The sequence below is a fragment of the Indicator indicator genome, chromosome 15 (genome assembly GCF_027791375.1).
Source record: "Indicator indicator isolate 239-I01 chromosome 15, UM_Iind_1.1, whole genome shotgun sequence".
NCBI classification, from domain to species: Eukaryota; Metazoa; Chordata; class Aves; order Piciformes; family Indicatoridae; genus Indicator; species Indicator indicator.
Window position 1 is genome coordinate 23,688,179 of NC_072024.1, and position 25,365 is coordinate 23,713,543.

Sequence of the window (25,365 nt, forward strand, 5' to 3'; positions counted from 1 at the left end):
CACTGCTCTAAGTCATGCAGAAACTGGAGGAGGTTTTGGGCCACATCCATTTGGAGTGGCTCAAAGTGTTCCTGGCAGCATGAGCAGGGAGGACAATGCAGCCAGGAAGTTGCTGCTGTGCACTTACTGATTCCTTCCACCTTCCACTGCAGGGCAATGAATTTCATACAATCATAGAATGGTCTGGGCTGGAAGGGACCTCCAAAGCTCATCCAGTCCAACCCCCTGCACTCAGCAGGGACATCCTCCACTAGATCAGATTGCCCAGAGCCCTGTCCAGCCTCACCTTGAATATCTCCAAGGATAGGACCTCAACCACCTCCCTGGGCAACCTGTCCCAGTGTTCCACCACCCTCCTGGTGCAGAACTTGTTCCTCACATCCAATCTCAATCTGCTCTGCTCTAGTTTGAAGCCATTGTCCCTGGTCCTGTCCCTGCAGGCCTTTGCAAACAGTCTCTCTGCAGCCTTCTTGTAGCCCCTTCAGGTCCCTGCAGGCTGCTATGGAGGTCTCCCTGGAGCCTTCTCTTCTCCAGGCTGAACACCCCCAGCTCCCTCAGCCTGTCCTCAGAGCAGAACTGCTCCAACCCCCTGAGCATTTTCATGTCCCTCCTCTGGACCCTCTCCATCAGGTCCACATCCTTCCTGTATTGAAGGCTCCAGAGCTGCACACAGCACTGCAGGTGAAGTCTCAGCAGAGCAGAGCACAGTTGCAGAATCACCTCTCTGGATCTGCTGGCCACACATCTTTTGATGCAGCCTAGCCTTCTGTGCTGCAAGCTCACACTACCTGCTCCTGTCCAGCTGAGCTGAGCTTCAAGCCAACAAGATTCATTTTGCAAGTGAAGAGCAGCTTGGAGAGTGATGGAGAAAATCCCTGCTAATATCTTCAGGCTACTCCTGAGACCTAGTTGTAACTCAGCCCTCAAACCAGCACACCCTGGAAGGATCTCAGTCAAATTTAGGTCTCTACATTGTCTCCATCACACATTGGCTCCTGAAATTTCACTCTCTCTGCCATGGGATTTTGAGTAGTTGGAGGAAAAGTGAACCACAAAGCAAGTGTCCAGCTGCACACTGGAAGATTGCCTTGGGCAAGCCATGATTTGCAGTCACCATGGCTTGAAGGAAGTCAGGACTTGATGATGATGATGATGATGATGTCAGTGTGGTGCAAATCTGGTGCAGATAATATTCTCACAGAATGGTAGGGGCTGGAAGGGACCTCATCCAGTCCAACCCTTCTGCCAAGGCAGGTTAACCCAGGGCAGGTCAGACAGGAACACATCCAGATGGTTCTTGAAAGCCTCCAGAGATGGAGACTCCATTACCTCTCTGGGCAGCCTGTTCCTTACACTAAAGAAGTTGCTCCTCATGTTGAGATGGAACTTCTTGTGTTCCAACTTGTGCCCATCACCTCTTCTCCTCTCACTGGGCACCACTGAAGAGAGCCTGGTCCCATCCTCCTGGCACCCACCCTTCAGATATTCAGAATCATCTCTTTGAAGTGTTTCAAGGCAAACCACAAGCTACCAGCAAGGGAACTGACTGGGGGGTATGTCTCCTCTTCACATAAACCTATCAATGGGTATGAGAAGTCAGAGCTGCTAACCCTCCCCTTTTGTTTTGGTTTTCCTTAAATGGGGATGTTCCATCCCCTCCCTTCTCAAGCCTGATCAAGCCTTTTATTTGCTGCCAAACCAGCCAGGTTTTCAGCTCACAGAATGGTGAATAAAGGCTGCATAGAGCATTTAAGAGACAGGTTCCTTCTCCTTCAGAGGTGTTTGGCATTTACACTTCTTATTTAAACACGTTAAAGTGCTCCCATTACTGAATACTGCTGGAGGGAACCAAAGAAGGAGGGGGGGGGAGAAGAATACTTGGCCTGGCTCCCAGTGCAATTTGGAGGAGAAGGACTGAGGATCCTTCCCTATCCTATCAAATGACAGTAATTAAAATTAATGAAAAAAATCACTGCCTAACACCCACCACTTGACAGATTTCCTCAGGTGGTTGTGGGGTTTCTTTGTGCACAACTCTCAGAGAGACCTGTGGCTTGCAGCTTTGAAGTTCCCCTGCCCCTCCTCAGTCTCACCTCTGCTTTCCTAAATACAGAGGGAGAGCTGAACAAAATGTTCTGAGGGATGTTCACTGCTGGTGGCTGTCCTGTTGTAAATAGCTGAAGGTCTCCCTTAGGAGGAGAGCCTGAGGGAGCTGAGGGCTCTGGAGCTTGGAGAGGAGGAGCCTGAGAGGTGACCTCATTGCTGGGGATAAAGATGTGCAGGATGAGTGCCCAGAGGCTGGAGCCAGGCTCTGCTGGGTGATGCCCAATGCCAGCACAAGGGGCAGTGGTGGAAGCTGAGGCAGAGGAAGTGCCATGGAAACAGGAGGAAGAATTCTTTCCCTGTGAGGGTGACAGAGCCCTGGAGCAGGCTGCCCAGGGGGGTTGTGGAGTCTCCCTCTCTGCAGATATTCAAAGCCCACCTGGCTGTGTTCCTGTGTGATCTGCTCTGGGTGACCCTGCTCTGGCAGGGGGTTGGACTGGATGAGCTTTGAGGTCCCTTCCAGCCCCTAGCATTCTGTGACTCTGTGATTCTCTGATTCTGTGATTCTCTGATTCTGTTCTGTGGTTCTGTGATTCTCTAATTCTGTGATTCTATTGTTCTGTGATTCTCTGATTCTGTAATTTTGTTGTTCTGTGATTCTCTGATTCTCTGATTCTGTGATTCTGTCTGTCTTAAGGTGACTCTGAAAAAACCACAGCTCTGCACAGCTGGAAGAATTGGCATTTGAGCAGCTGCCAATCCTGGTGCCAGGGAACCACAGAAAGGGTTCTCAAAGCCTGGCACAGGCTGCCCAGGGAGGTGGCTGAATCCCCATCCCTGGAGGTGTTTCCAAGAGGCAGAGCTGTGGTGCTGAGGGCCATGGTCTAGCCCCAGCCTTGGTAGAGTTAGAGAATGGTTGGAGTCAATTGTCTTAAAGGTCTTTTCCAATTAAACTAATTCTCTGTTTTTATTATTCTACTTCAAATGCAAGCACCTGAGGAGAGGATGAGTTGAGAAGGACCACCTGAAGGTGGCATTTTCTGTGGGTGAAGCTTTTGATGTCTGTTTCATTCTTTATCCACTGTCAAACATTGACTAAGTCTCTTGGAGCCAGCAGCAGCAGGGAAAGTTCAGCACATAATCCATGAGCTGCCTTTGTTGGTTTGTTGGGTTAGATCCAGGGAGGGCAGCAGGGCCAGGAGGTGACCATCCCCCTGTGCTCAGCACTGGGGAGGCCACAGCTGGAGTGCTGTGTTCAGCTCTGGGCTCTCACTCCAGGAAGGACATTGAGGGGCTGGAGCCTGTCCAGAGAAGGGCAATGAGGCTGGAGAAGGGCCTGGAGCCCCTGGGCTAGAGGAGGGGCTGAGGGAGCTGGGGGTGTTCAGGCTGGAGCAGAGGAGGCTGAGGGAGACCTCATTGCTCTCTCCAGCTCCCTGAAGGGAGGATGGAATGAGGAGGGGACAGCCTCTGCTCCTTGGTGGCAAGGGACAGGAGCAGAGGCAATGGTTCCAAGCTGCCCCAGGGGAGGCTCAGGCTGGATGCTAGGAAATATTTCTGCACTGGAAGGGCTCTCAGACATTGGAATGTTCTGCCCAGGGCAGTGCTGGAGTCACCATCCCTGGGGGTGTTCAAGCAGCTGTGGAGCTGTGCTTAGGGACATGGTTTGGTGCTGAGCCTGCAGTGCTGGGTGGAGGGTTGGACTGGATGAGCCTGGAGGTCTCTTCCAATGGTTTCCTGTGTTTCTGTGATTCTCTGTCTCACAGATATGGCTTCTTTCTCTTGTCCATAGATTTTTCCCTAGTTCATTTACCTGATTTTGAGGACTTGTCCCCTCTGCAGCACAGGAGGGTTTGGTGATCTGCTGGTGACTTCTCTCTCTTTTCTAAGGTGAAAGAAACTTTCTGACATTTTCTTTCATTTCTTACTTTTCCCTTTTCCTCCTTTCCCTTTTTTCCTGTTCCATTTCCCCATTTTTTTCCTTCTTCCTTTCCCCTTTCCCCCTTTTTTCTTTTTTCCTCTTTTCTTTTCCCTTTTTGCTTTTCCCTTTCCCCCTTTTCTCTTTTTTCGTTTCCCCCTTTTCCCTTCTTTCTTTTTCCCTTTTTGCCTTTTCCCCTTCCCCTTTATCCTTTCCCTTTTTACATTTTCCCACTTTCCCCCTTTTTTCTTTTTTCCTCTTTCCTTTCTTCCTTTTCCCTCCTCCCTCTTTTTTATGTTTCTTTTTCCCCCTTTCCATTTTCTCCTGTTCCACTTTTCCCTTTTTTTTCTTTCTCCTCTTTTCCTTTCTCCCTTCCCCCTCTTTTCCTTTCTCCCTTCCCCCTCTTTTCCTTTCTCCCTTCCCCCTCTTTTCCTTTCTCCCTTCCCCCTCTTTTCTTTTCCCTTTTTCTATTTTTTCCCTTTCCCCCTTTTTCCTTCTTTCTCCTTCTTTCCTTTCCCCTTTTTTCCCTTTCCCTTTTTGCCTTTTCCATTTTATCTTTTTCCCTTCCCCCCTTCCCCTTCTTTCTTTTTCCCTTTTCCATTTTTTCCCTTTCTCCTTTTCCTCCTTTCTTCCCTTTTCCTTTTTCCATTTTATCTTTTTTTCTTTTCCTTTTTTCCTTTTTCCCCCTTTTCCCTCTTTTTTCTTTTTTGTTTTACTTTTCCTTTCCCTCCTCTTCCTTCTGCCCTTTCCCCCTTTCCTCCCTTTTCCCCTTTCCCCTTTCTCCCTCACCCCAAAAAACAAACCCAAAGCAACACACTTCAGAGGACCCCCTAATCAATTTATAAGGATCAATTTTTTCCCCCGTGCTGGGACAAAACAAACATCCCTCTGTCAGAGAGAAGAATTTTCAGTGTCACTTGCAGGTGCCACTCAGAGACTTTTGGCTCAGCAGAGCCCAGAACACATCAGCCCTTGCTGCTTCACAGCCTCACCCACTGGAGACCCTTCACTCCCCTAAGGAAAGAGACAGGAGAGTTGTTTCTCTCTTGCTACCTCTCCTCCTGAGTTCCTCTTTGTTTTTTGGGTCATGTTGCTATTCAGCACTGAAGGGAACTCACTCAGCAAGCAGTAAAAACAGCAACAAATGTTTACCCCTTGGGATATGTACTCTGGAGAGAGTTCCCCACCCAGAAAGAGCAGACACTTCAAGGTCTGTGCATAGAGGAGCAGCCTGACTTGCCATCCAGGCAGGCAGCCAATGGAGAGATCAGGCAGCCCAGCTTTTTATTTGAGGTTAAACAACATTCTGCCTGGCAGGTTAATAAGTTATCTGTGATGCTCAAGCAGAGTCAGAGCTGCACTTGGGACAGATTTGATATTAAAATCTCTAAAGCAAATATTGAGAACTAGAGAGAAGGTATTGCTCTGTGCAAGAACTGAGTCACAGCAGCATTTTCTTCTTCCTTACCCTTCCAACCTGTTGCTACCTCTGTTGTGAGGCTGCAGTTGCTGTCCTGAAGCAGGACCTGCATGTAGGTGCCTTTGGGTGCCACCAGGGATCTTCTGGCTGGCAGCAGGGAGTTGGCCTTTTTGTCTTCCTATTAATAACCTGATTTTTGGGCAAGATTCTTATGCTGCTTCCAGGGACCTGGGGGTGTTGACTGGGAGCTGTGCCCAGGTGGCCCAGAAGGCCAAAAGCATCCTGGCCTGGATCAAAAACGGTGCAGCCAGCAGGAGCAGGGAAGTGATTGTCCTCCTCTGCCAGTCTTGGCAGAGCTGGAGAATGGTTGGATTCAGTGATCTTAAAGGGCTTTTCCAACAGTTCTGTGATTCAAGGGAATGAATCCTGGCTCTCAGTGAAGTTCATAGAACTTTTTATTTCTTTATCAAATGCATTTAAATGTTTCAGTGGAAAAAGCCCTCCAAGATCATCCAGTCCAACCTCCAGCCCAACCCCACCATGGCCATTAAACTATGTCCCCAAGTGCCATGGCCACACTGTTCTTGAACACCTCCAGGGACAGTGAGTCCAGCACCTCCCTGACTTAGGAAAGCTTCTAGCTTGGCAATGCCTGGGATTTTATCATGGATCATGAAAGACTTCTTTAAGTATCCCTCAGCCAGCCAGCACCTTTCCCCCAAATGTCTGAGTCACAAAGCTGTTCCTTTGCACATTCTCCATGGTAGTTTTCCACTCAGCACTAGAGCAGGTGGAAGGAGGTTCTCCTCTCCCTCTACTCAGCCCTATAGTTAGACCACAGCTGGGATATTGCATCCAGTTCTGGGCTCCCCAGTTCAAGAGAGACTGGGAAACTGCTGAGGAGAGTCCAACAGTGGCTATGAGGATGATGAAGGGACTGGAACATCTCTCTTATGAGGAAAGACTGAAACACCCAGGGCTGTTTAGTCTGCAGAAGAGCAGCCTGAGAGGGAACCTTATCAATGTCTACAAATACCTGAAGGATGGCTATCAGGAGGATGCAGCCAGGATCTTGTCAGTGATTCCCACTGTCAGGATGAGGTGCAATGGATGTAAAAATCACAGGAAATTCCTTCTCAACGTGAGGAGAAACCCTTTGGTGTGAGGGTGCTGGAGCCTGGAGGTTGTGGAGTCTCCTTCTCTGGAGACTTTCCATACCTGCCTCAATGTGCTCCTGTGTGACCTGCCCTGGGTGGTTCTGCTTTGCAGGGGAGGGTTGGGCTTTGGAGCTCTCTGGAGGTCTCTTCCCATCCCCAGCACTCTGTGATTCTGTCAGTAAGAACTTGTTGCAGCAGCTGCACCTGGGGCTGCAGAGAGGGACTTTGTCTTAGCACTCCTTGGGCCACCTTGTCCTCATCCAGGAGGTTCTGGAGCAGGGCTGATGTTCATGTAGGTGTCCCCTGGTGAAGTGCTGTTTGGTTTTTCAGGGCTGTAGCAGGAAGTGTGAGCGCAGGCTCAGGCTGTAAGTACCCAGGGCAGGGACTTCTGGTTGGCAGAGGAGTGAGAAAACCTTGGCCTCATGAGCTCCCCTTGTCCAGGGCAGAGGAGTGCCTGGCAGGTGCCCCTCCTGCCCCTAATGTTCTGTGGTTCTGAGATGACCTCAATCTGACCCTGCAGAGAGATTTCCCAGCTCAGGTGAAGTTGTGCTCTGAGCCCAGGCCTGACAAGCCTGTGGCAGGTGGTGCTGGTTGAAGCTCAAGGGCTGCCAGCACGCCTGATCCACAGAGCTCTGGCTACTCCCTGCTGGCAATTCCAGTCCTGCTGCAGAGCTCAAACCTGCACTAGGAAGGGACCCTTCCTACCTGACCTAAGAGACATGAGCTGCTCTTTGCCAGGGTCCAGGAGTGCCTGATAAGTGCTTCCAGGGAAATATGGGACTTCCTTTCTTTCCCAGAACTATTCAACAGCAAATTTGCCTTTTTGCCCCCTTTCTTTCTTTTTTTTTCTTCTTTTTTTCTTTTTTCTTCTTTCTTTCTTCTTCTTTCTTTTTTCTTCTTTCTTTCTTCGTTTTCCTCTTTTTTCCCTTTCTTTCTTTTTCTTCTTTCTTTCTTTTTTCCTTTTTTTCCTTTCTTTTTTCCTTTCTTTTTTCCTTTCTTTTTTCCTTTCTTTTTTCCTTTCTTTTTTTCCTTTCTTTTTTCCTTTCTTTTTTCCTTTCTTTTTTCCTTTCTTTTTTCCTTTCTTTTTTCCTTTCTTTTTCCTTTCTTTTTCCTTTCTTTTTTCCTTTCTTTGTCCTTTCTTTGTTTTTTCCTTTCTTTTTCCTTTCTTTCCTTTTTCCTTTCTTTCCTTTTTTTTCCTTTCTTTCCTTTTTTTCCTTTCTTTCCTTTTTTTTTCCTTTCTTTCCTTTTTTTTCCTTTCTTTCCTTTTTTCCTTTCTTTCCTTTTTTTTCCTTTCTTTCCTTTTTTTTCCCTTTCTTTCCTTTTTTTTCTTTCTTTCATTTTTTTTCCTTTCTTTCCTTTTTCCTTTCTTTCCTTTTTCTTTTCTTTCCTTTTTCCTTTCTTTCCTTTTTCCTTTCTTTCCTTTTTCCCTTTCTTTTTTCCCTTTCTTTCTTTCCTTTCTTTTTTCTTTTTATCTCTTTCCTTTCTTTCTTTTTTCCTTTCTTTCTTTTTTCTTTCTTTCTTCTTTCTTCTTTCTTCTTTCTTCTTTCTTTTTCTTATTTCTTTCTTCTTTCTTCTTTCTTTCTTCTTTCTTTCTTCTTTCTTTCTTTTTTCCTTTCTTTCTTTTTTCCTTTCTTTCTTTTTTCCTTTCTTTCTTTTTTTCCTTTCTTTCTTTTTTCCTTTCTTTCTTTTTTCCTTTCTTTCTTTTTTTCCTTTCTTTCTTTTTTTCCTTTCTTTCTTTTTTTCCTTTCTTACTTTTTTCTTTCTTTCTTTTTTCCTTTCTTTCTTTTTTCCTTTCTCTCTTTTTTCCTTCCTCTCTTTTTCCCTTCCTCTCTTTTTCCCTTCCTCTCTTTTTCCTTCCTCTCTTTTTCCTTCCTCTCTTTTTCCTTCCTCTCTTTTTCCCTTCCTCTCTTTTTCCCTTCCTCTCTTTTTCCCTTCCTCTCTTTTTCCCTTCCTCTCTTTTTCCCTTCCTCTCTTTTTCCCTTCCTCTCTTTTTCCCTTCCTCTCTTTTTCCCTTCCTCTCTTTTTTTCCTTCCTCTCTTTTTTTCCTTCCTTTCTTTTTTTCCTTCCTTTCTTTTTTTCCTTCCTTTCTTTTTTTCCTTCCTTTCTTTTTTTCCTTCCTTTCTTTTTTTCCTTCCTTTCTTTTTTTCCTTCCTTTCTTTTTTTCCTTCCTTTCTTTTTTTCCTTCCTTTCTTTTTTTCCTTCCTTTCTTTTTTTCCTTCCTTTCTTTTTTTCTTCCTTTCTTTTTTTCCTTCCTTTCTTTTTTTCCTTCCTTTCTTTTTTTCCTTCCTTTCTTTTTTCCTTCCTTTCTTTTTTCCTTCCTTTCTTTTTTCCTTCCTTTCTTTTTTTCCTTCCTTTCTTTTTTCCTTCCTTTCTTTTTTTCCTTCCTTTCTTTTTCCTTCCTTTCTTTTTTTCCTTCCTTTCTTTTTTCCTTTCTTTCTTTTTTCCTTTCTTTCTTTTTTTCCTTTATTTATTTTTTCCTTTCTTTCTTTTTTCCTTTATTTATTTTTTACTTTCTTTCTTTTTTCCTTTCTTTCTTTTTTCCTTTCTTTCTTTTTTCCTTTCTTTCTTTTTTCCTTTCTTTCTTTTTTCCTTTCTTTCTTTTTTCCTTTCTTTCTTTTTTCCTTTCTTTCTTTTTTCCTTCCTCTTTTTTCCTTCCTCTCTTTTTTCCTTCCTCTCTTTTTTCCTTCCTCTCTTTTTTCCTTCCTCTCTTTTTCCTTCCTCTCTTTTTCCCTTCCTCTCTTTTTCCCTTCCTCTCTTTTTTCCTTCCTCTCTTTTTTCCTTCCTTTCTTTTTTCCTTCCTTTCTTTTTTCCTTCCTTTCTTTTTTCCTTCCTTTCTTTTTTCCTTCCTTTCTTTTTTCCTTTCTTTCTTTTTTCCTTCCTCTCTTTTTTCCTTTCTTTCTTTTTTCCTTCCTCTCTTTTTTCCTTTCTTACTTTTTCCTTTCTTTCTTTTTTCCTTTCTTTCTTTTTTTCCTTTCTTTCTTTTTTATTTCCTTTTTTTTCTTTCTTTCTTTTTATTTTCTTTCTTTCTTTTTTTTTTTCTTTCTTTTTTTCTCCCTTTCCTTCAGGAATGAAATTCTCAACCTCTCCTCTTGTTGCTTAGGTTCTTTTTTTGTTGTTGTTGTTTCTTCCTGCCTTGTCTTCCAGGTTTTACGATGACTTATTTATTGGTTTGTTTCTTCCAGGCTGTGGAATTGATCTTTAATTTTATTTCACTTCATGACCACAGAGGAAAAACAGCACAAGCTGCAGCAAGTTGGGGAGGCAAGGCAGGTATGGTACGTGCTGTCCTGAGGCTAAACAGACCTTTGCTTGGCTGCTGAAGTCTGCTGCTCTTCTAAGGAAGAGGATGTTGAAGGAAATCTAAGGGATTTGGGCTTGTATTAGATTAAAAGCAACAAAGATATGTGGCCACTCAACCCTGGGTGGCCAGAGCAGGCTCCAGAGAGGTGCTAGTCACCAGTCTCAGATGAGTCAGCCTGAGAGTGGGGGTGTGCAAAGAGCAGGAAACACAAAATCTCTTGGTAGCAGAACACAGCAGCCCAGAGTCAAGGCTCTGGCCTCTGAAGTTGGTTTGGGAATGGAAAATTCCTTTTGATGTCAGGACCTAAGGCTTTGTTGTTCCCTGAAATGTGCCTTTTCTTCACAAGAGCAGAAGATTGCAGCAGTGGGGGGTGGGTTTTGTTGTTTCCAGCTGCTGAAGAGGACAATGAGGCTGACAGCAGCCAACAGAGCCCACCTGGAGTGACCCAGGAGCTGTGCTTGCTTGCCAGGCACCTGCTTCCTAGGTTCAGAGCTGTGGCTTAGATTTGGGTTGGTTGGTGATACCACTGCTTAGGGGAAACCAAAGCCTGCTGTGATAGCACAAGGGGTGATGGGTTTCAACTGCAAGAAGGAGATTCAGACTGGAGAGAAGGAAAACATTTCATACAGTGAGGGTGGTGAGACCTTGCCCAGGTTGCCCAGAGAGGTGCCCAGTGCTGCTCTATCCCTGGCAATATCACAGGGTCAGTAGAGGTTGGAAGGGACCTCCAGAGATCATCCAGTCCAACCCCCATGCCAGAGCAGGGTCACCCAGGGCAGGGCACACAGGAACACATCCAGGTTGGATTTGAAAGTCTCCAGAGAAGGAGACTCCACAACCTCTCTGGGCAGCCTGCTCCAGGCTTCCAGCACCCTCACACCAAAGAAGTTTCTCCTCATTCCTCCTCAGGTGAAATCTTCTATGTTCAAGCCTGTACCCGTTGTTCCTTGGTTTATTTCTGCTCACCATCCAAAAGAGCCTGGCCCCCTCCACTTGACCCTCACCCCTCAGATCTTGATAGACATTGATCAGATCCCTCTCAGCCTTCTCCTCTCCACACTAAACAGCCCCAGGGCTCTCAGCCTCTCCTCCCCAGGCAGTGCTCCAGTCCCTTCAGCATCCTTGGAGCCCTCCCTTGGACTGTCTTCATAAGGAATCATCCTCCTGGCTCTCTACTGGACTCCCTCCAGCAGGTCTCTGTCTCTCTTGAACTGGGGAGGCCCAAACTGGACACAGGATTGCAGCTGTGGTCTCAGCTCAGAGGGGGAGCAGAACCTCCCCAGCCCTGCTGGCCACACTTTTCTTGCTGCACTCCAGGATCCCATTGGTTCTCTTGGCCACAAGGACACACAAGGTCAGGTTCAAGTTGTTTGTGGCTTTGAGCAACCTACATCCACAGCCTCCCTGGGCAGCCTGTTCCAGAGTCTCACCACCCTCACACTGAGGAACTTCTTCCTCAGCTCCACTCTAACCCTGCTCTGCCTCAGCTTCAAACCATTCCCCCTTGGCCTGCCTCAGACACCCTCAGCAAAAGTCTGAGGTCTTCCCTTCAGGTGCTGGCAGGCAGCTCTGAGGTCCCCCTGGAGTCTTCTCCTCTCCAGGCTGCACACCCCCAGCTCCCTCAGCCTGGCCTCACAGCAGAGCTGCTCCAGCCCTGGGATCATCTTTGTGGCCCCCTCTGGACTCTCTCCAGCAGCTCTGTGTCCTTTTGCTGGGGACACCAGAGCTGGAGGCAGGATTGGAGGTGAGGTCTGAGCAGAGCAGAGCCCAGGGGCAGAATCCCCTCTCCTGCCCTGCTGCCCACACTCCTCTGGCTGCAGCCTGGGATTCAACAGTACAAATGTGCAGTCCTCCCCCCCTCAGAGGGGCCAGATCAGAAGCTTCTCCTTGCTGCCCAGCATGGCTAAGAGGTGAAAGCTACTACTGCCAAGTGAGCAGGAGTTTAGGCCCCCTCCCACCACCTGATCACTGTTTCTACTGCATACTAGCAGCCACAGGAAAACTGCAATGTGCTTCTTTCCCTTGTGGAACTAACCTTGTGGATAGATGACCTGAGCAAGGATCAGTGGAGCTCCTTGCCACTTCCTTGTTCTGCTGCACTTTCTGTGCATCCTTTTGGGAAGGATTCCTCACCCCAGAAACACTTCCTGTATTGGGGTGGATGAACCAAGTGTTGAGCTGTTTACTACATCTTTACTACTGCTGGTGAGCATCTGCAGAAGGTGCTGGGAGGCCAACTTCAAGCAGCTGAAGGTGAGGGAACAGTTCTCTAGACAGAAGGTAGCAATCTTCTGGAGCTGGCTGCCCAAAGCAGTAGTGGAGGCAGGGAGTTGGTTTCCAAAGGCAAAGACAAATCCCTGGAAAAGGCAAGAGGGCACATGGCAGGGATGTGTCCTTGCCAGCCTCAGCACACAGGGATGCACAAGGGGAAAGGGCTGTAGGAGGTGGCTGGGGTCACACATTCTGTCTGACTTCCTTTTGCCAAGCTGGAGAGGTGAGAGCAAAGCAAGCAGAACCTTGGCCAGGCCCAGCAGGCATTTCCCACCTGCTTCCAGGGGCTCTGACTGCCAGGCTGCAGCCTGCCAGGGAGTGCCTGGCAAAGCACTGCAACACTGCTTGCAGGCTGGAGGATCAGTCAAGCACCTGGCTGAGCAGGGCTTGTCAATGTGACACCACACCAGGTGCTAACTGGTGCCAAACTGGGAGTCCACTCCGAGCTGTAGAAGCTCTAGCAGCAGCTGGCAGGCCAAGGGACTGGAGTGCTCCTGCTGACCCAACTGAACAAGGTGAATTTGCCCAGCAGGAAGCTGGTTTGCTCAGATATCATGGAATTGTCAGGGTTGGAAGGGACCTCAAGGCTCACCCAGTTCCAACCCCCCAGCCATGGGCAGGGACACCTCACACTACAGCAGGTTGCTCACAGCCACATCCAGCCTGGCTGCAAAAACCTCCAGGGATGAGGCTTCCACCACCTCCCTGGGCAACCTGTGCCAGTCTCTCACCACCCTCATGGGGATCAACTTCTTCCTGACATCCAATCTAATCAATCTTGGAAATGTCTAATCTGAATCAAGCTTCCTCTATCTTGGATCCACTCCCCCCAGTCCTATCACTCCCTGACACCCTCAAAAGTCCCTCCCCAGCTTTCTTGGAGACACCTTCAGATCCTGCAAGGCCACAAGAAGGTCTTCTCAAAGTCTTCTCCTCTCTAGGCTGCACAACCCCAACTCCCTCAGTCTGTCCTCAGAGCACAGCAGCTCCAGCCCTCTGCTCATCCTCATGGCCCTTCTCTGGACACCTTCCAGCACCTCCAGATCCTTCCTGGAACAGAGGCTCCAGAACTGGACCCAGAGCTCCAGGTGTGGTCTGAGCAGAGTGGAGCAGAGGGGGAGAATCCCCTCCCTGGCCCTGCTGGCCACACTTCTCTTGCTGCAGCCCAGGCTCTGCTTGGCTCTCTGGGCTGCAAGTGCTCACTGCTGGCTCCTGTTGAGCTTCTCCTCCCCCAGTACCCCTAAAGGCCTTTTCTTCAGGGCTGCTCTCCAGCCAGTCTCTGCCCAGCCTGGATTTGTGCTTGGAATTGCCCAGACCCAGCTGCAGGACCCTGCCCTTGGTCTTGTTGACCCTCCTGAGGTTGGCTTGTGCCCAGCTCTGCAGCCTGTGCAGGTCCCTCTGGATGGATCCCTTCCCTCCAGCCTGTCCAGGTCCCTCTGGATGGATCCCTTCCCTCCAGCCTGTCTGCTGCACCACACAGCTTGGTGTTGAGGCTGCCTCAATGCCGCTGCCCATGGCACCAATGAATGAAACTGTTCAGCTATGTTAAGAAAAAAAAAAACAAATGTTGGAAGTTTTCCAGCAAAAAATAGGGGAGTAGGGAAAAAGAAAACTCTGAGCTTTTGTAGAACAGAAGTTGGTGGTGCTTTGGCCAGGTCAGGAGCTGTTCATTTCCATTTTGACAGCAGATTTTGGCACTGCTCTGTGCTGGAATTGGAGTTGGTGCTGGGCTACACAGGGAACAGTTCCTTTCCCTTCTGATGGCAGCAGGGAAGTCCTAAAGGGCAACTTCTACATACAGACCACCTGAGGTCAGGAGGAGAATGGGAGGCACAACCTTGGGATTTAGCACCAGTCTCACTTGGTGCTTTCGGCACAGGCATGAAGCATGTGAAAAGTGCTCTCAGACCCTCAGCTCATTATTGGTTTCATTCAAGTGCCCAAGTTAGAGAGCTAGACCTTACCTAGCAGTGACTTTTGCTTTGTTTCTTCCTTTCTTTATCAAGTTGCAAACATTTTTGAGGGTTTGGCAGGAATCCCTAACCCCTGAAGCTCTACATGATTGATCACCTCCCTGCAGAGGCACTGATGTGCCAGCTGCTCTGAGTGCTCTCCTGTGCCACCTCCCTTTGCCATCCAAAGCACCACACTGGTGCCTCCCCAGCCATGACCCAGAGTTTATTGCTTCAAAACCCAAATGTGTGTCTCAAAGCAGGAGGGATGCAGGAAATGTGTTTGTCAGCTCAGGCTTTGTCACTGCTTTGCTCTCTCCAGAGGAGATTGCTGCTTTCTCCCATGTTCTCTGTCTGGACCTCCTGCACACCTCCCAGGATGTTAGGGGTTGGAAGGGACCTCTGGAGATCTTCCAGTCCAACCCCCTGCCAGAGCAGGACCAGAGAATCCAGCACAGGTCACACAGGAACACATGGGCTCCAGGTTTGTGCTGTGACTTAGTAGTGACTCCATCCTGTAACTCCTATCACTGTGCTCTGATGCTTCTTGGTGGCACCACGGTGCACAAGGTGGTGATGAGGTGGCAGAGCTGAAGGAGCTTTGCCCCTCTCACTCTGAGGAGGGCTTTCCCTTTTTGAGCTGAGCTGTGCCTTCTCTTGGGCTGAGCTCGACCTAGGGGCAGTTCTGAAGCCATGGATGGGAAGTCTCCTGGGTAGGTCATGGATGAGATCATCTTGCCTGGCTGCAGAGAGCTTCTGTTCAGCAACTTTGGTACTGCAGTCTGCTCTAGTTAGACAAGTGACAACCCTGTCCTTCAGCACAGGTCACACAGGAACACATCCAGACAGGGCTGCAAAGGCTCCAGAGAAGGAGACTCCACAACCTCTCTGGGCAGCCTGTTCCAGGGCTCTGGGACCCTCACAGTCAAGAAGTTCCTCCTCATGTGGAGGTGGAACCTCCTGAGCTGTAGTTTTACTGTAGTTCCACTGCCCCTTGTCCTATCCCAGGGCACAGTGAGCAGAGCCTGTCCCTGTCCCTTCCTTCCTGACCCCCAGCCCTCAGCTATTGATAGACATTGATCAGATCCCTCTCAGCCTTCTCCTCTCCAGACTAAACACCCCCAGGGCTCTCAGCCTCTCCTCCCCAGGCAGTGCTCCAGTCCCTTCAGCATCCTTGGAGCCCTCCCTTGGACTCCCTGCAGCCCCTTGATGTGCTGGATCCCTCACACAGGCTCTCAGTGTTCTCTGTATCATCACTCCACTTTACAACTATGGCAGAATTAGGCCTTTCTGGTCCATTTAGCCATAAATTATGGTTTCCTGGACTTGACTTTTGTTTGGTTTTTTTTTTTTTTTTTTTTTTTGATTAATCTCCCTCCCATCCTCCCCTTCTTCCCAGACAGCCTTTTAGTTGGCAGCAAAGCTCCTAGCCCAAGTGGAACTCCTGCTACACTCTTTCCTGGTCATGCCTCAGCTTATTGCATCTTCATGGAGTCATTCTGCAAACACATTAATTTCTCCTTATCTAGGGATCATAGAGATCTTGCATTCTGTCCTTCCCCAAAGGATGCTAAAACAAATCTGGCTGAGGGGCTTGCAAGGCCAAGCAGCCAGAAGTGCCAAGTGCACCAACAGATAGAGCTGGAGCAAAGGGCAAAACAGACAGGAAAAGCAAACTGCTGGGGTGAAGGAGGTTTTCTGCTCTGCATGGACAAACTGAACAGGAGGCAAACAACATGGCCCTTCCCTACACTGTCTTTGGGAGAGTGGCTGGGCAGGGACTGACTGAAGAGCAGTCCTGAAGAAAAGACTTTGGGGGTGCTGGGAGAAGCTCAGCAGGAGCCAGCAGTGAGCACTTGCAGCCCAGAGAGCCAAGCAGAGCCTGGGCTGCAGCAAGAGAAGTGTGGCCAGCAGGGCCAGGGAGGGGATTCTCCCCCTCTGCTCCACTCTGCTCAGACCACACCTGGAGCTCTGGGTCCACTTCTGGAGCCTCTGTTCCAGGAAGGATCTGGAGGTGCTGGAAGGTGTCCAGAGAAGGGCCACCAGGATGAGCAGAGGGCTGGAGCTGCTCTGCTCTGAGGACAGACTGAGAGAGTTGGGGTTGTGCAGTCTGGCGAAGAGAAGGCTCCCAGGAGACCTTCTTGTGGCCTTGCAGGATCTGAAGGGGGCTCCAAGAAAGCTGGGGAGGGACTTTTGAGGGTGTGAGGGAGTGATAGGACTGGGGGGAATGGAGCAAAAGTAGAAATGGGGAGATTCAGATTGGATGTTAGGAAGAAGTTGTTCCCCATGAGGGTGGTGAGAGACTGGCAGAGGTTGCCCGGGGAGGTGGTGGAAGCCTCATCCCTGGAGGTTTTTGCAGCCAGGCTGGATGTGGCTGTGAGCAACCTGCTGGAGTGTGAGGTGTCCCTGCCCATGGCAGGGGGTTGGAACTGGCTGACCCTTGAGGTCCCTTCCAACCCTTCAATTCTATGACTCTGTGAATACTTCAGAATCTGTTCTGTGAGGAGCATTTTCTGCCCCTCTCCTGGATATGTTGAAATTTCTACTTTGTTTTATTCTGTGCCCCCTCTGCATGTTTCCACAGCAGACCTCAGTGTGGTATTGCCTGCCAGCTTTGGAGAGTTCCCTTCTTGCCCTACAAACCCTCCCCTGCAGATATTGAAAAGGGTGGGTTGGCTTGGCTGGAAGTCCAGCTCTTCTCAGGGCATCTGGCTGGTTGTGAAGCCAAGTGGCATCCTGGAGTCCTGAGCATCCCTCTGTCTCTCTCTCCCTCTCTCTTTGCCAGCAGAAGACAATCTGTCAGCAGCAAAAACTCTTCCTTAGGCACCCAGGACTAAAGCAGCAGGCTGAGCCAGTTGCCAGGCAAGCTGCTCACTGGGCTTGTGAGAGGTTTTGGAACCCTCTGATAGAGTTTCTTACTGCAGAACACTTTGGGGGTTTGGAAATGCCTCAGGTTTGGTTTTTTTCCCAGTCTCTTCTTGCATGTAGCTGTTTTTTTTTTTTTTTCCTGACTTCCCGGATGTCAATCTGTGCTACAAAACATCTCTTTTTTTTTTTTTTCCTTGCTACTCAATCCTGACCTCACAGCCAGCTCTGTATTAAACAACTCCTGCTGAACTCTCTGCCAAAGAGAGAGAACCTGCAGAAAGTTTGCTGTGCAAGGGATTTTGAACAAAATGAAAGTTTTCTCCAGCCACTTAAGGCAGGGATCAGTTTTCTAGTCTGCTGGAACTGTGAAGAGATCCCAAGTGTGATGCCTGTTGGGAGCAGGATTGCAGGGCACGATCTTGCTGCTCCTGACAATACTGCAAAAGCAGGAGGTGATTTTGACTTTCTCTGAGGTTCCCTTTGCCCTCCACACCCTTGGACTCTGCAGGCCTGAGAGGCAGTGGCAAAGGGAACATGACCCTGATGGTGGCAACACAGCCCCAGGCTGAAAGCCTGCAAGAAATCCTGGAGCTGCTGGCATTGGGATCTCTGCCAGACTGCTTCTGGTTCCTGCTCCTGGGTCTCTGACATCAACTCACATTGTGTCCTCCATCCCCTGGACACTGTAAACCTCCTCAGAATAGAATATGGGAGAAAAGGACCAGGGTTTGTGTTCAGATAAATGTTTTGCAGCATGTGGCTGGGACACAGGCAGAGCTGGTTGGGGAGAGCTTAGAGATTCAGAGACTGCAGAGACACAGACTGCATCAGGCTGCAAGGGGCACCTCAAAGGGCATCTTGTCCAGCTCCCCTGCACTCAGCAGGGACAGCTCCAACTACAGCAGGCTGCCCAGGGACACAGCAAAGCAGAGCTTGAATGTCTCCAGGGGGGAGGCCTCAACCACATCCCAGGGTAACCTGTTCCAGCCTCACTGTGCAGAACTCCCTCCTGATGTCCAACCTAACTCTGCCCTGCTCCACTTTCAAACCACTGCTCCTTGTCCTGTCCCCACAGGCCCTTCTGAACAGTTCCTTCCCAGCCTGCCTGTAGGTCCCCTGCAGATATTGAAATGCAGCTCCAAGGTCTCTCTGGAGCCTTCTCCAGGCTGGACATCTCCATTTCTCTCAGTCTGCCTTCACAGAAGTGCTCCAGCTCTCTGAGTTTGCACTGAAGCTGCAGTCTAAATGAGTTTGTCCCAGGTGTGCTTTTCATAGAGTCATAGAATCAACCAGGTTGGAAAAGACCTCAGAGATCATCAAGTCCAACCTATCACCCAGCACCTCATGACTATCTAAACCATGCCCCCAGGTGCCACGTCCAATCCTTTTTTGAACACTTCCAGGGATGGTGACTCCACCACCTCCCTGGGCAGCACATTCCAATGGCCAATCTCTCTTTCTGGGAAGAATTTCTTCCTAACACCCAGCCCAAACATTCCCTGGCACAGCTTGAGGCTGTGTCCTCTTGTTCTGCTGCTGCTTGCCTGGGAGAAGAGCCCAACCCCCACCTGGCTACAGCCTCCCTTCAGGTAGTTGTAGACAGCAATGAGGTCTGCCCTGAGCCTCCTCTTCTCCAGTCACATTGTGTGCTCATGGGACCATGACCAAGAGGCTGTTTGGAAAATGAATCAAGGACAGGCACCACCACACACAAACCACTTCAGACCAAGGCTGTCACTTTCTGTGAGGCTGGCAGTGTCCTTACTACAGCATCACACAGAATCCCAGCAGGATGGTTGGACTGGATGACCTTTGGAGGTCCCTTCTGACCAACCCATTCTATTTGTCTGTGGTGAGGGGGGGAAGGGACCTCTGGAGCTCATCCAGTCCAACCCCCTGCTCAAGCAGGGCACCCACAGCAGCTTGCCCAGGAGCACAATGGCCAGGGGGAGTTTGGAAGCTCTCCAGGGAAGGAGACTCCACAACCTCTCTGGGCAGCCTGCTCCAGGCCTCCTGCACCCTCACAACAAAGAAGTTTCTCCTTCTGTTCAGATGGAATCTCCTGGGTTCCAGTCTGTGCCCATTGCCCCTTGGCCTGTCCCTGGGCACCACTGAGCAGAGTCTGGCCCCCCACAGGTCCTTTAACTCTTGCTGAGCATTGCTCAGATCCCCTCTGGGGCTGCTCTTCTCCAGGCTCAACACCCCCAGGGCTCTCAGCCTTTGCTCCTCATAGATCTCTCCAGCAGATCCCTGTCCCTCCTGAACTGGGAAGTCCAGAACTGGATGCAGCATTCTAGATGTGGCTTCACTAGGGCAGAGCAGAGGGGCAGGAGAACCTCCCTTGACCTGCTGGCCACACTCCTCTTCCTGCAGCCCAGGATCCCATTGGCCTTCTTGGCCACGAGGGAATAGACCTGGCTCTGACTTCCACCATTTAGGACACCCCAGGGCCAGGACTGGAGCATGGTAACCCAAACCATTCCTTGTTCTGCTGCTCAGGCTCTAGCCAGGCCCCACACTCTCACACCTCTCTGTGTGTCAGGTCACTCTTCTGCCACTGCTGTCCCTCTGACAGGGAGCAGCACACAAGCTGCAGGTCCCCCAGGCTCTGTGGGAGTGATGCTGTAAGTCAGCTCCTCAGGGCAGCGACTGGCTCCTGGCTTGCCCTGTAGGAGGCTGAATTTTGTGACTGATTCCTTTTTGATGAGCAGGAGAGCAGTCTGGGGGAGAAATGCTGCTAAATGCTGCACCTGGGCTATTTTTAGCAAGGCATTTCCCTTGCTCATTTACAGTTCTTGCAACCAGGGACCAAGAGTCAATGCACCAATTAAGGAACTGTTAATGTGTTGGGTCTGATGTCATCTGGGCAGGTGATGCTCTGAAAGAGCTCTGTTGAAGCTCAGGAGTAAATCTGATCAAACATGAGATCAAAGGCAATCTATAAAGCAGCTCTGCCTGCAGTGGAGAGCACAGCCTGCAGTAAAAGCAGGGAGCTTTGTGGCATAGCATCATTACAGCTGGGAAAGCCCTCTAAGATCATCCAGTCCAACCAGCAACCCAGCACCACCATGCCCACTGAATCACAGAATGATAGAATGGTCATGGTTGGAAGGGAGCTCAAGGCTCAGCCAGTTCCAACCCCCCTGCCATGGGCAGGGACACCTCACACCACAGCAGGTTGCTCACAGCCACATCCAGCCTGGCTGCAAAAACCTCCAGGGATGAGGCTTCCACCACCTCCCTGGACAACGCATTCCAGGCTCTCACCACCCTCCTGGGGAACAACTTCTTCCTCACATCCAATCTGAATCTCCCCATTTCTAGTTTTGCTCCACTCCCCCCAGTCCTATCACTCCCTGACACCCTCAGAAGTCCCTCCCCAGCTTTCTTGGAGCCCTCTCCAGATACTCCAAGGCCACAAGAAGGTCTCCTGGGAGCCTTCTCCTCTCCACACTGCACAACCCCAACTCTCTCAGTCTGTCCTCACAGCAGAGCAGCTCCAGCCCTCTGCTCATCCTTGTGGCCCTTCTCTGGACACCTTCCAGCACCTCCAGATCCTTCCTGGAACAGAGGCTCCAGAACTGGACCCAGAGCTCCAGGTGTGGTCTCAGCAGAGTGGAGCAGAGGGGGAGAATCACCTCCCCAGGTGCAATGTCTCATAGTTTTGAACACCTCCAGGGACGAGGACTCCATCAGCACCTCCCTGGGCAGGCTGTTGGTGCCTGACCACTCTTTCAGTACAGAAATTTGAGGCCTTGATTTCCTCTCATCCTATCACTTGTTACCAGGGAGAAGATACCAACCCCCACACACTCAGGGAATTCACAGAATCACAGAAACATTCAGGTTGGAACAGACCCTCAGGATCACCAAGTCCAACCCAGAACCCTGCTCTGCAAGGCTCACCCCTAAACCAGAGCCCCAAGCACCACATCCAAACCACCTTGAAACACAGCCAGGCCTGGGGACTCCACCACCTCCCTGGGCAGCACATTCCAATCCCTGACCACTCTTGCTGGGAAAAATGCTTCCTAATATCCAGTCTAAAGCTACCCTGCTGCAGCTTGAGGCCATTTCCTCTTGTTCTAGCACTAATGACCTGTGAGAAGAGACCAGCACCAACCTCTGCACAACCTCCTTTCAGGGAGCTGTAGACAGCCAGGAGGTCTCCACTCAGCCTCCTCTGTTTCACACTAACCATCCCCAGCTCCTTCAGTTGCTCCTCACAAGATTTATTCTCCAGGCCCTTCACAGCTTCCTTGCCTTCCTCTGCCCTGGCTCCAGCACCTCCACATCTCTCTGGCATTGAGGTGCCCAAACCTGGACACTGCACTCCAGGTGTGGCCTCCCCAGAGCTGAGTCCCAGGGGACAATCCCTGCCCTGCTCCTGCTGGACACAGCATTTCTAATCCCAGCCAGGATGCCTTTGGCTTTCTTGGCCACCTGGGCACACTGCTGGCTCCTCTTCAGCTGCTTGTCCATTAGCACCCCCAAGGTCCTTTGTGCCAGCAGCTTGGCAGCCACACTGCGCCAAGCCTGCGCAGTTGCTGGGGTTGTGGTGCCCCAAGTGCAGGCCCTGGCACTTGACCCGGTAGAAGCTTCTCCTGTTAACGTTGGCCATGGATCCAATCTCTCCAAGTCCCTCAGCAGAGCCTCCCTAGTCTCATGTAGCCAGCAATGAGGTCTCCCCTCAGCCTCCTCTTCTCCAGACTTGGTTGCCTCAGCTGCACATGAACCTGCTCTCAGGTGTGGTGCAACCAATCCTCCTCTCTGGATTGTCTGCAGTGGTGTTGGGAGGGAAATGGATTCTGGTGACAGCAAAAAAGGAGTTGGCTTTGAACTGTCTGATGGGGATTTTGCTGCAGCAGGGTCCCAGGGTGTGAGCAAGAGCCTTGCACTAAGGATCAGAGCTTGGGTGTGAGTTTCTTGCTGACAATACTCTTCATGGCTGACCTGCACCTCAGCTGGCACCTTCTGGGTGCAAGGAGAGGGAACCCTGCTATAAGGGGTAGGAGAGCACTGCTCTGGCATTCTGGGGGTAGGAGAGCACTGCCCTGGCATTCTGGGGGTGTGCAAAGTGTCCCTGCATGGTGCATGGGGCCTGTGGACATGGCAACCTTCACCTGCTGGGTTCTCTTCCTCTGTTCCTACACTCCTGCACAAATACCTATTTCAGATGGGATACAATTTGGGCTTGGCTTGCAAGGGACCTTACCTAGTTCCAACCCCTTGCCATGAGCAGGGACACCTCCTGCTACACCATCTTGCCCAAGGTCACATCCAGCCTGGCTCAAACCACAGGTGCAATTCATTTGCAAATTAATGTTTAATCATAGAATCATAGAATCAGTCAGAGTTGGAAGGGACCACAAGGCTCAGCCAGTTCCAACCCCCCTGCCATGGGCAGGGACACCTCACACTAGATCAGGCTGGCCAGAGCCTCATCCAGCCTGGCCTTAAACACCTCCAGGGATGGAGCCTCAACCACCTCCCTGCACAACCCATTCCAGGCTCTCACCACTCTCATGGGGAAGAACTTCTTCCTCACATCCAGCCTGAATCTCCCCACTTCCAGCTTTGTTCCATTCACCCCAGTCCTGTCACTACCTGAGATCCTAAAAAGTCCCTCCCCAGCTTTCTTGGAGACACCTTCAGATCCTGCAAGGCCACAAGAAGGTCTCCTGGGAGCCTTCTCCTCTCCAGACTGCACAACCCCAACTCTCTCAGTCTGTCCTCAGAGCAGAGCAGCTCCAGCCCTCTGCTCATCCTCGTGGCCCTTCTCTGGACACCTTCCAGCACCTCCAGATCCTTCCTGGAACAGAGGCTCCAGAACTGGACCCAGAGCTCCAGGTGTGGTCTCAGCAGAGTGGAGCAGAGGGGGAGAATCCCCTCCCTGGCCCTGCTGGCCACACTTCTCTTGCTGCAGCCCAGGCTCTGCTTGGCTCTCTGGGCTGCAAGTGCTCACTGCTGGCTCCTGCTGAGCTTCTCCTCCCCCAGCACCCCCAAGTCCCTCTCCTCAGGGCTGCTCTCCAGCCAGTCCCTGCCCAGCCTGGATTTGTGCTTGGGATTGCCTCGACCCAGCTGCAGGACCTTGCCCTTGATCTTGTTGAACCTCCTGAGGTTGGCTTGTGCCCAGCTCTGCAGCTGTCCAGGTCCTCTGGATGGATCCTTCCCCAGCGTCCAGTCCCTCTGGATGGATCCCTTCCCTCCAGCCTGTCTGCTGCACCACACAGCTTGGTGTCAGCAGCAAACCTGCTGAGGGTGCACTCAATGCCTCTGTCCATGGCACCAACAAAGATGTTGAACAAGCCTGGTCCTAGCACTGAGCCCTGAGGGACTCCACTTGTCCCTGGCCTCCACTGGGACATGGAGCCATTGACAGTCACTCTCTGGGTGCAGCCATCAAGCCAGTTCTTTACCCACTGAATGTTCCACCCATCAAACCCATGTGTCACCAGTTTGGAGCCCAGGATGTGGTGTGGGACAGTGTGGAAGGCCTTGCTCAGGTCCAGGTCAATGACATCAGTTGCTCTCCCCTCATCTATTAATGTTGTGATCTGTTCATAGAAGGCCACCAGGTTTGTCAGGCAGGACTTGCCCTTGGTAAACCCATGCTGACTGTACCCAATCACCTCTTCACTATTCTTCTGTCTCAGTAGTGCCTCCAGGAGAATCTGCTCCATGATCTTACCAGGCACAGAGGTGAGACTGCCTGGCCTGTAAGACTCCAATTTTCTGCTAATATTATCCCTCAAATCCCTCAGACCAGCCAACCACAAGCCAGCATCTCTTACTAGGATCACAGAATGCTTTGTCTTGGAAGGGATCTTAAAGATTTCCCAGTTCCAACCCCCTGCCATGGGCAGGGACACCTCTTGTTGCACCAGGCTGCACAACACCATACCCAACCTGGCTTTGAACACTTCCAGCCTTGGAGCTTCCACAGCTTCCCTGGGCAACCTTTGCCAGTGTCTCACCACCCTCATGGGGAAGAATTTCTTCCTAATGTCTAATCTCAATCCAGCTTGTTGCAGTTTGAAGCCACCAAGCCCCATCCTGCCACTCCATACCTTTGTAAAAAGTCCCTCTCCAGCTCTCCTGGAGGCCCCTTCAAACCCTGGGAGGCTGCTCTAAGGTCTCCCCTTCATATTCAGCCTTCTCTTCTGCAGGATGAACAACCTCAACTCTCTCAGTCTATCTTCACAGGACACATGCTCCAGCCCTCAGATCATCTTCATGGCCCTCCTCTGGCCCCCATCCAACAGTCCCATGTCTCTAGATTAGTCTTCCTCACCCTTTGGACCACTTGCATGAGAGCTGAATGATTCTCTGAGTGCAAGCACAGCTGCAGAGCTGGAGCAGGGTGAGGTCAGAGTGCAGGATGCTTCAGGCATCATAGAATCACAGAATCACAGAATGCCAGGGGCTGGGAGGGACCTCCAAAGCTCATCCAATCCAACTCCCTGCCAGAGCAGGTCACCCAGAGCAGATCACACAGGAACACATCCAGGTGGGCTTTGAATATCTCCAGAGAGGGAGACTCCACAACCCCCCTGGGCAGCCTGCTCCAGGGCTCTGTCACCCTCCCAGGGAAAGAATTCTTCCTCCTGTTTCCATGGCACTTCCTCTGCCTCAGCTTCCACCACTGCCCCTTGTGCTGGCATTGGGCATCACCCAGCAGAGCCTGGCTCCAGCCTCTGGGCACTCATCCTGCACATCTTTATCCCCAGCAATGAGGTCACCTCTCAGGCTCCTCCTCTCCAAGCTCCAGAGCCCTCAGCTCCCTCAGGCTCTCCTCCTAAGGAAGATCTTCCACTGCCTGCAGCAGCTTTGTGGCTCTGTGCTGGACTCTCTCAAGCAGTTCCCTGAGGTCCTTCTTGAACTGAGGGGCCCAGAACTGGACACAATATTCCAGATGTGTCCTCAGCAGGGCAGAGCAGAGGGGGAGGAGAACCTCTCTGACCTACTGACCACAGCCCTTCTGATCCCCCCCAGGCTGCCCTTGGCCTTCTTGGCCACCAGAGCACATTGCTGGCTCATGGTCACCTCCCACCCACCAGGACCCCCAGGGCCTTTTCCCCTTCACTGCTCTCCAGCAGCTCAATCCCAAACCTGTACTGCTCCATGAGGTTGTTCCTTCCCAGGTGCAAGACTCTCCCCTTGCCTCTCTTGAACTTCATTTCATTTCTCCCTGCCCAGCTCTCAGCCTGCCCAGGTCTGGCTGAATGGCAGTCCCCCCTCTCGTTTGGTGGTCAGAGCCTTTTTCTCTTTCATCTGGAGGATCAGTGTCGGTTTGCCGTCGAGCAGGAGGCGGAGAGGTGAAGTCAGAGAGCAGGACCCTGGAGCTGCTCTCGCTGCCTGTTGCCATCTAGTGGAGCTGGTGGAGCTTCAGCCTGTCTGCTGCCACCCCCCGCCCCCCCCCCCCCCCCCCCCCCCCC